The 9,499-nt window shown below is 32.1% G+C and overlaps 4 non-coding genes across 4 annotated transcripts; 1 reads left to right on the top strand and 3 right to left on the bottom strand.

The window, feature by feature from the left end:
• Positions 1-1,353: 1,353 nt before the first annotated feature.
• TRNAP-UGG lies at positions 1,354-1,425 on the bottom strand. Its single transcript has one exon. It is a non-coding gene; the product is annotated as a tRNA-Pro (tRNA).
• A 1,479-nt stretch (positions 1,426-2,904) lies between these two features.
• On the bottom strand, positions 2,905-2,976 carry TRNAP-AGG. Its single transcript has one exon. It is a non-coding gene; the product is annotated as a tRNA-Pro (tRNA).
• A 1,479-nt stretch (positions 2,977-4,455) lies between these two features.
• TRNAY-GUA lies at positions 4,456-4,545 on the top strand. Its single transcript is given in 2 exon segments — positions 4,456-4,492; positions 4,510-4,545. It is a non-coding gene; the product is annotated as a tRNA-Tyr (tRNA).
• Positions 4,546-5,105: 560 nt separating this feature from the next.
• Positions 5,106-5,177, bottom strand: TRNAP-UGG. Its single transcript has one exon. It is a non-coding gene; the product is annotated as a tRNA-Pro (tRNA).
• Between the last annotated feature and the right edge of the window lie 4,322 nt (positions 5,178-9,499).

A 9,499-nucleotide genomic window follows, 5' to 3' on the forward strand; every position in this document is an offset into this window, starting at 1 on the left:
ATATAACAAATGTTCTTAATATTAAAGAAAAAGTATAAATATAACATTGAGAAATAAGTGAGTTAGTTACACAGATGCATGTTTACCAAATGCCATGTTTCTTATATAGTTAATAATTTGATAATATATTTCTCTCTATTTGAGTTGACTTTCCTTCTTTCTTGAGTTGTTAATTATTATTGTCATGCATTTTAAGTTGGACAGGGTTTCAAAAGAGAAATCCATATTTAAATATTAGATTTGTTTGACTAGATCTGATCCCAGTTTTGACACAAAAAAAAAGAGTGATGTACTTGTATGCTTATTTGATGCTGATATATTCAGGCTCTTTTAGTGGAACCTTATTTATAATCTATCACTTGAATTTGATCCAGGTTCAAATTTATTTTATTTGGCTGGTGACTTGAAGCATTGTTTTATGTTTAGAACAAACCTTGGTTTCATAACATTGAACACTGGCAAGAATCTTTCTATTCAGGAAAAAATAATGCACCTAACTAGGTAAATACTATAGTTTGCTCCATTTTGGCAAATGACTACCAAGTACCAACTGCTAAATGGATTCCTCAACTGGATGTCAGGTTTCTATAGAGTTTAATTAGACCTGCTTGAACATCTTTTCTTTTCTTTCTTTTTGTACAAGTTATGTTTTAGATTGACTTGGATATCTGTTCAAAAATTAAAGGAAAATTATTGATGTGGAATTGAGAAACGGGTGAATTAATTACTGTCCTAGTTTTTTCAATTACTTAGATTTGTTTTTCTGCCCATAATTGTAATACATATTGTCATAAAGATGGTGTAAATGGTATATAAAGACAATTTGAACCTTGGATGTAAGAGGAATAAAAGAATTCAACGGTAGGTCATACAACTAGACCAAATGCCATAAGTAAAATTGAGCTAATACTGTAAAGAAGAATGTTCTCAAGAGGCTTAGACATTGGTCATTCATTAAAATTATTAACCAATAACTTTCTCATTCAGTAACATTAAATGCACTTTACTTTTGATGTTAATGAAATAACTGATACATCTTTTCTAAGTAATATTTGTAAAGATGCTTTAGCCTTGGTTGTATTGTGATTATTTGTATTCTAGGATATCTTTTCATTAAATTCTCTTGTCATTTGTACCCTTGTTCAATGGATACCCTCTTCAACTGGTTGTTGGGTTTCTATTGAATTTCATTAGACTTGTGTATCTTTTTTCCTCTTTCTTTTCATACACTTGGCACGACATCTGCGGAAATACTTGTCCTAGCTTTTTCAATTACTTAGATATGTTTTTCTGCCTACAAGTCTAATGCAGATGGTGTAAATATTCTAAAAAGAATATCAATTTTCAAAACTTGGGGCATTACGAGAATCGAACTCGGGACCTCTCGCACCCAAAGCGAGAATCATACCACTAGACCAAATGCCCAGATGCTAAATTCAGACAATAATGTTAAGAAGATTAGACTTTCGTCATTTAAAAGTTATATGTGTGTGGTCTTTGGAGCTTAACATTGCCAATACATTTGAGGCAGGTAAGTTCATTTTGATCTACATTTCAAGTTCTTTCAATTTGCTGATTCATGACTTTGTGTTGTCTTGCATTATTAGTATTAAGAAAGATGATGACTTTCTAGAATATTGTAGGATGGTTCATGTTACACTGAGTATGAAACCAATTCCTTCCTCCCCTGCCCTTTTGCTAATGTTACAGTTATAAGTTTTATGCAATAGTTTTTAATTATGTTTGTATAATGACTTGGGTTGGTTGTTATGAAATCCACTTTTCCAAGTAGAACACAAATTGAAGGGGCCTCAATTGGAGGTGATTTGAACCCCTGACCATAGGTCCAAAATCTGTCTCTTTTCCACTGCTAAGGTCTATTTTGAGAACCAAATTTAGCAGCTATCTCACCCTATGATCAAATGTTAAACAAAAATTGTTCCCGACTGTGCACTGTCAGGTTGTTTCTTACTTCTTTTTTGTCTCAAAAACATCTTATTTTCACAACATATATGATCATTTTCATAAACATAAATGATAAAATGAGACCTTTGACTTCTTTCTTTTTTGCAAACTATTTTTAGGCTTTTATCCTTTTCTTTAGGGGCAGGAGATTTTTCTCTGCAAAAATTAATGTCACAAAAAACTTGTAAATTTATTTTTCTTTGGGAATAGGGAAAAGCTTCAGTGATGATATGTAAATATTAATAATATGTGATGAGCTGTAGGATATTTTTGGGATTTTAATGTTTTGAAACATCTTATCAGTTGGTTAGAGTTGTTCTTTTGGAAGAGGGTTGAAATTGAGAAGTGGATCAAATCATTTTGTTAAATTTAGTTCCTCTGGCAAAAAAAAAAAACACTTTTATATTTTCATGAACTATTTGGGTTGATAGTACATATTAGAATGATGGATTATTCTCTCTTGTTCAATTCAAAAGAAATAATAAAGCCCATTGTTGCTAAAACTTCATAAAAATTCTTTGGTGGAATGATGAAATGACAAACAAGTCCCCTCGAATAAACATTCCAGTGACTTCCTTGTATAGTTCCAAACCAAACAATCCCAGCTATATCATTCTAAGTATCTAATGGATGTATATCCAACTCATTTCATGTTTTTTGCTGATGTAATAATTATTTGGATCTCTGTTAATTAAAGTTCTTCACAATAGTTTCTGATTATGATTCCAGGTTTTCTTTAAGAATGCCTAATATAAGTTAGAGCACTCAAAACAAAGTTAATAAATCCTTGATTCAGAAGATCTGTTCTTGAGGTGTAGATGGAATGAGAGCTAAGATTTTTGAATTGGTAACTTCAAATCTCATGTTCAGGTTTTGTGTCTAGGTTAAAAAATAAAGAGTTCCTAGATACATTGTGTGAAAAATTGTTTCACAAGGGTTGGGGCATTCCGAGAATTGAACTCGGGACCTCTCGCACCCTAAGCGAGAATCATACCACTAGACCAAATGCCCAGGTGTTAAATTCAGACTATAATGTAAAGAAGCTTAGACCTTAGTCATTTACAAGTTCCATGTGGTCTTTGGAGCTTAACATTGCCAATACATTTGAGGCAGGTAAGTTCATCTTGATCTGCATTTCAAGATGTTCTTTCAATTGGCTATTTCATCATGACTTTGGGTTATCTGGCATTATTAGTTTTAAGGAAGACGATGGCTTTCTAGAATATCTTAGGATGGTTCATGTTGCAATGAGTATGAAACCAATTCCTTCCTTCCCTGCTCTTCTGCTAATGTTACAGTTATAACTTTTATACAATAGTTTCTAATTTTGATTTTAGAATGACTTGGGTGGGTTGTTATGAGTTCCACTTATCCAAGTAGAACACAAATTGGAAGTGATTTGAACTCCTGACCATAGGTCAAATTATTGTCCTTTTCCACCGTGCTGTCTATTGAGAACCAAAATTAGCAGCTATCTCACCCTATAGATTAAAATGGGAAATATTGATAATATGATACTAGTCAAACATTTTGCAAATAACTCAGTTGCTAGCATACCCTTGATTGCAACTCTATTACTGTATCCACTCAGATTTGATTACTCCTCTTGTTCCTTTGCTACACAGAATTGTCATATTCAGTTATATTACTAAATCTGAAGGAATATTATATACCCACTATCCAAGTAATGCAAGCCTTTGAGTTTTTTGTGAGTACTTGTGACCGAGCACCGCTGTTGTCACACAATAATGAAAATATTCTCTTAGTTATTTTTATTATCTCCAAGTATTTGAATTTCTGATTTAATTGGTTTAGATTCTGCTGTCAACTCTTTTTAAATATCACAAGAATATTGTATGATTTTTTTTTGGAATTAAAGGAGAACTAGCCTGACACCCCACAGCCATGGCTCCCGCTTAAACTCAAGGTAAAATGGATTATTGTTTTCTCCTTAGAAGGCGGGATTTTGTGTGCATGTTTGAATATGAACATATCTAGAGTTTGTGTTTGGCTGCATTTGAATTGTCTAAAGATTGGAGGGTCATCCCAGAATCAAAGTCAGGACCCAAAGCAAGAATCATACCACTAAGACTAAATGCTCATGTGAGAACTTGAGCTAATAGTGTTCTCAAGAGACTTACAAATTAGTCATTCATTTAAAGGTCTGTATGGTCTTTGTAAATATAAGCTGCAGGTAACTTGATCTCTATTTACATTTCAAGAAGTTATTCTAGGTGTCTGATGTGCAGCTTCGATTTACAGAATTGTATAAAACTTGCATTATTGGTAATACAGGTTCAGTGGAAAATGATAACTTTCTCATCATCTAATCGTCAATATGCTGTCTCACAATGTAGTTGTTGGGTTAATTGAAGTTTTGATTGGATCTGGATAATATACCTTATGTTTTTAAGTAGACTTTGATTATTATTTATTAAAATTTTAATAATATATCTATCTTCAATAGATAATAAGATTGCATAAGCCAAACCGACCTTAGCTCAGTTGGTAGAGCGGAGGACTGTAGTTGTTGTTAAACAGTTAATCCTTAGGTCGCTGGTTCGAATCCGGCAGGTCGGAATTTTTTTAAATATACTCGTGGATAAAAATGATATGTTTGTGGATCCAAATGTTCAACAGTAGCAACAATATTTCTTTTTAACATTAAATACACATCACTTTTGATTTTAGTTAAATACCTGGTACATCTTTTCTGGGTGAAATTTTAAAAGATGATTTTGCCTTTGGTTGTATTGTGATGTTTTTTAGGATATCTTTTCAATAAATTCTTTTGTCATGTGTACCATTGTTCAATGGATACCCTATTCAACTGGTTGTTGGGTGTCTATTGAGTTCTATTAGAATGGATACCCTATTCTCTTTTTTCTTTCTTTTCATACAAGTATGGTTTTTGTTGACTTGTATATCTGTTTTGACTTGTACCAAAAATTAAAGAAAGATTATAAATTTAACATTGAGAAATGGGTGATTTTATTATTTGTCCTAGTTTTTTCAATTACTTAGATTTATTTTTCTGCCTGCAGGTCTAATACAGATTGTCATCTAGATGGTGCAAATGTTCTAAAATTACAACTTGAGCTAAGAAAAAAACATAAACCTCATTTTTCAAAAAGTAATGTGGGGCATTCCGAGAATCGAACTCGGGACCTCTCGCACCCAAAGCGAGAATCATACCACTAGACCAAATGCCCAGATGCTAAATTCAGACCATAATTTAAAGAAGAATGATCTCAAGAAGGTTAAATCATTTAAAAGTTCTATGTGGTCTTTGGAGCTTAACATAGCCAATACATTTGAGACAGGTAAGTTCATCTTGATCTACATTGCAAGAAGTTCTTTCAATTAGCTGTTTCATGACTCTGGGTTATCTTGCATTATTAGTATTAACGAAGATGATAACTTTCTAGCATATCGTAGGTGATTCATGTTGCAATGTGTATGAAACCTATTCCTTCCTTCCTTGCTCTTTTGCTAATGTTACAGTTATAAATTTTATACAATAGTTCTAATTATGATTTTTTAATTACTTGGGTGGGTTTTTATGAAAGCCACTATTCCATGTAGAACACAAATTGAATGGGCCTCAATTGGAGGTAATTTGAACCCCTGACCATAGGTCAAAATCTGGCTCTTTGCCACTGTGCTAAGGTCTATTTTGAGAACCAAAATTAGCAGCTATCTCACCTTATGATCAAATGGGAAACAAAAATGTTCCGGACTGTGTCAGTTTGTTTCTTACATCTTATTTGTCTCAAAAACATCTTATTTCACAACATATATGATCATTTTCATAAACATAAATGATAAAATGAGACAGTGACTTCTTTATTTCATACTATTTTTAGGCTTTTATCCTTTTCTTTAGGGGCAGGGGGTTTTTCTCTTAAAAAATCAATGGCATGAAAACTTGTATATTTATTTTTCTTTGGGAATGGGGAAAAGCTAAAGTTGTGACAGGTAAAATATTGATAATATGATGATGGGTTGTAAGATATTTTTTGGATTTCAATATTGATAATATGATGATGGGTTGTAAGATATTTTTTGGATTTTCGTTAGAGTAAGTTCTTTTGGAAGAGGGTTGAAATTAAGATATCAAAATCATTTTGTTAGTTAAATTTAGTTCCTCTGGCAAAGAAAAACAAACCTTTGATATTTTCATGAACTACTTGGGCTGATAGTACATATTAGAGTGATGGATTATTCTCTTTTGTTGAATTCAAAAGAAAAAATAAAGCTCACTGCTGCTATAACTTCTGAAATATTCTTTGGTGGAAGGATGAAATGACAAACAATGCCACCTCGTATAAACATTCCAGTGACTTCCTTGCATAGTTGCAAACCAACAATCCCAGCTATACCTTTCTGAGTGTCTAATGGATGGTGAATGTAGGAGTGAGTATTACATCCAACTCATTTCATGGTTTTTGGCTGATGTAATAATTATTTGGAGCTCTGTTAATAAAATTTCTTCACAATAGTTTCTGATTTTCATTCCAGGTTTTCTTTACGAAAACCTAATATAAGTTAGAGCACTGAAAGCAAAGTTAATAAATCTCTGATTCAGAAGATCTGTTCTTGAGGTGTAGTTGAAATATGAGAGCTAAGATTTGTTAATTGGTTACTTCTTCAAATTATCATGTTCAGATTTTGTGTCTAGATTAAAAAATAAAGAGTTCCTAGATACATTTCGATGCTTATGTAGAGATGAAGGATTGTTGGCTAAAGAAATCATTCAAGAAATGAATGATTATGATGTTAACGTTGATGATTTCAGTTATTTTTCTTACATTTAAATGCTTATGTAGGGATGGGAATATCGAAGAAGCTGACTTCATTTTGAGTAAACTAGTTAGAACAAATTGACAGATATATATTTCTGTACATGAAAGCTTTCTTTATGCTCTTTGCAAATCAGGTAGGTTTAGGGAGGCAAATAAGCTCTTCAACAAGCTCATAAATGATGAACAGTCTTTATCTTTTCAGAATAGAGATCTCCTTGAAAGAGCGAAGAAGGGTGATGTTTCAGACTTTCAGTCGAGTGGCAAGTCCTTAATTCCCTCGATTATGGTTTACGAGGCTTATTTCGTTCCTTATGCAGTTTTGGAAGGCTGGACGTAGCGGAGAAATTGTTTAAGAAAATAATGAGAAAGACAATTGTCCCTGAAATCTGCATTTACAGGTCTTTCATCATGGCACTATTTAGTGCAAGCCGAGAAGAAGACAGTGAGATTCTTGAACTCCGAGAGATTGAAAGGGATCATTGATAGTGATGAGCTAACGGATTTTTTTTATCGAGGGCTTATGCGTAAAGGGTAAAACCGACCTTGGTTTTAGGATTTTGAATCGGGTTGTAACGAGAGGTGATTTTGTAAATCGGGTGGATTTTTTTAACGATTTACTTAAAGGTTAAAGGAAGAAGAGTTGTAGAGACAGAAGGGTTTGGGAAGATGAAGAATGACAGTTTCAGTATTGTAAATTTGCGGAGTTATAAGATCATGGTTATTGGATTTTGTGGTGGTGATTGTGAGGTTTCTCAGGCGATTATGATGTTGTGTTGCCGAAGATTAAACTTTCTTCAAGTTGCTCCAATGATGCCAAACTTTCCTCAATTACCACGACCTTTGTTGTACATTCCCAATCTTGGGTACAAATAAGGGCCTCAACTATTCTTGGGGTTAAAGAAGTATGAAATGAGTCAAGGACGCGACCCAAAGTCGACTAAGAAGCAACAATTGTCACAAGTATAACAAGTATCACATCCATCTTTGTAAGAATATGACATCTCCTTTGACACAATATTAAAATTCTTACAATCATTCTCAAGCGACTCTTTTAGATACTTATCCAACTCAGATTTGTTTCTTTGAGCATGATCAAAATCAACCTCCATTTGAAACCTTCAAGTCAAAAACTTTGCAAAATCCAAAACTTCTTCTTGATGATTTTCATTCCTATTTTTCAACGCACTATTTGAAAAGAACTTGTTTTCTTGTCTTCTAGTAGTATTGAAGAAGTGTAAAACTTGAACATTTCATCAATAAGAAGCTCCACGTTTAAATTCAAGATTGTGCTTTTAGTATTATCAAAGCAATTACGCACTACCCAATCAACTAGATGCCTCTTATGCTTTGGATCAAATAACATAGAGATAATATCAAATAATTGATGTTAAGAATGTCACCCCAACTTATCACACTTCACTTTCATTTGTTGTGCCATTGTCCTACATCCTTCATCGTCAAAATTCAGAATTGGTAAGAAATGATTAACCCTTTTTCAATCCTCATCATTAGGACCTCCACCTACCTTCATTATTTCCTTATGACAAGTAGAGTCCTTAAATATCAAGTTATTAAATGTCTTCTTAAACTTCTTGCACACTCAATCATCAAATATGTTGAATTCCATCTTGTTTCAACATCCAAACAAACGAGATTTTTACTTTCAATCTTCTTTTCTTCTACACAAGATTTAAACTTTTGAAGTCTTGTAGGAGAAGATCTAACATATCTCACTTAAGGATGACAATTTGAAATTGCCCCCAGTAATCAAACTGAATTGCTTCGTTTGGGGTGATTTTTTCCTGAAACCGAATGGGGATGAGGCGGGAATGATATTTGTGTCCCTCAACCCGCCCCGATTTCACTCTGTTTCTGCCCCGAATACTATAAAAATACAATTAAATATATAAAATCACCACTATATTTATTTATAAATTATATTTTATAAGAGTGGTAAGTTTATTTCTTTATAGTAATATAAAATTTTAATATATATTATATTAAAAAAATCTGTTTATATAATTTTAATGTATAATTATTTTTTTAAATATTTTATAAACGGTACCGTTCTCCGAAACTGAATGGGCGGGAATAATATTAAAAAAATTTCCGAAATAAAAACGGGACGGAGATGGTAAATGTATTCTCCACCCGAACCACCCCATTGTCATCCATAATCTCACTACAGTACGAACTTTCACAATAGATAAATCTATATTCTTCAAACCATCCTTACAACTAAATTGAAGATATGAGCAACACAACGAAAATGTAGAAATTTTTCATCTAAAATATTAGATTCCCAATTATTAAATCTTCTTCTCAAATAATCATCTATCAAATCATTAGAATTAGCATTGTCTATGAGCATAGTTATAATATCTTTAAGTCCCTAATCAATTAATTATCAAATGTTAAGTATGGCCAGCAATAGGATACAAATTAATTATCATTTTATGGAAAACACATAGCTCAAGTTTTGAACGGAACTCCTTACATCAGTTTTCAAACTAGTTCAAGAAAGAGTTTCAAAAATAACTTTCAACTTTTGCTTTCTTCAATAAAAAAAAAGTTATATATATAATATGATATTATATATTTTTATTAATTTAATTTTAAATATTAATAAATTATTTAAATTAAAAAATAATCTGTTTAAAATAAATTATATGAATATATTAATTTTTATAAGTTTTTATTAATATATAACTTTAAATTTTAATTAAAAT

This window comes from Impatiens glandulifera, chromosome 5 (assembly GCF_907164915.1).
Source record: "Impatiens glandulifera chromosome 5, dImpGla2.1, whole genome shotgun sequence".
Lineage (NCBI taxonomy): Eukaryota > Viridiplantae > Streptophyta > Magnoliopsida > Ericales > Balsaminaceae > Impatiens > Impatiens glandulifera.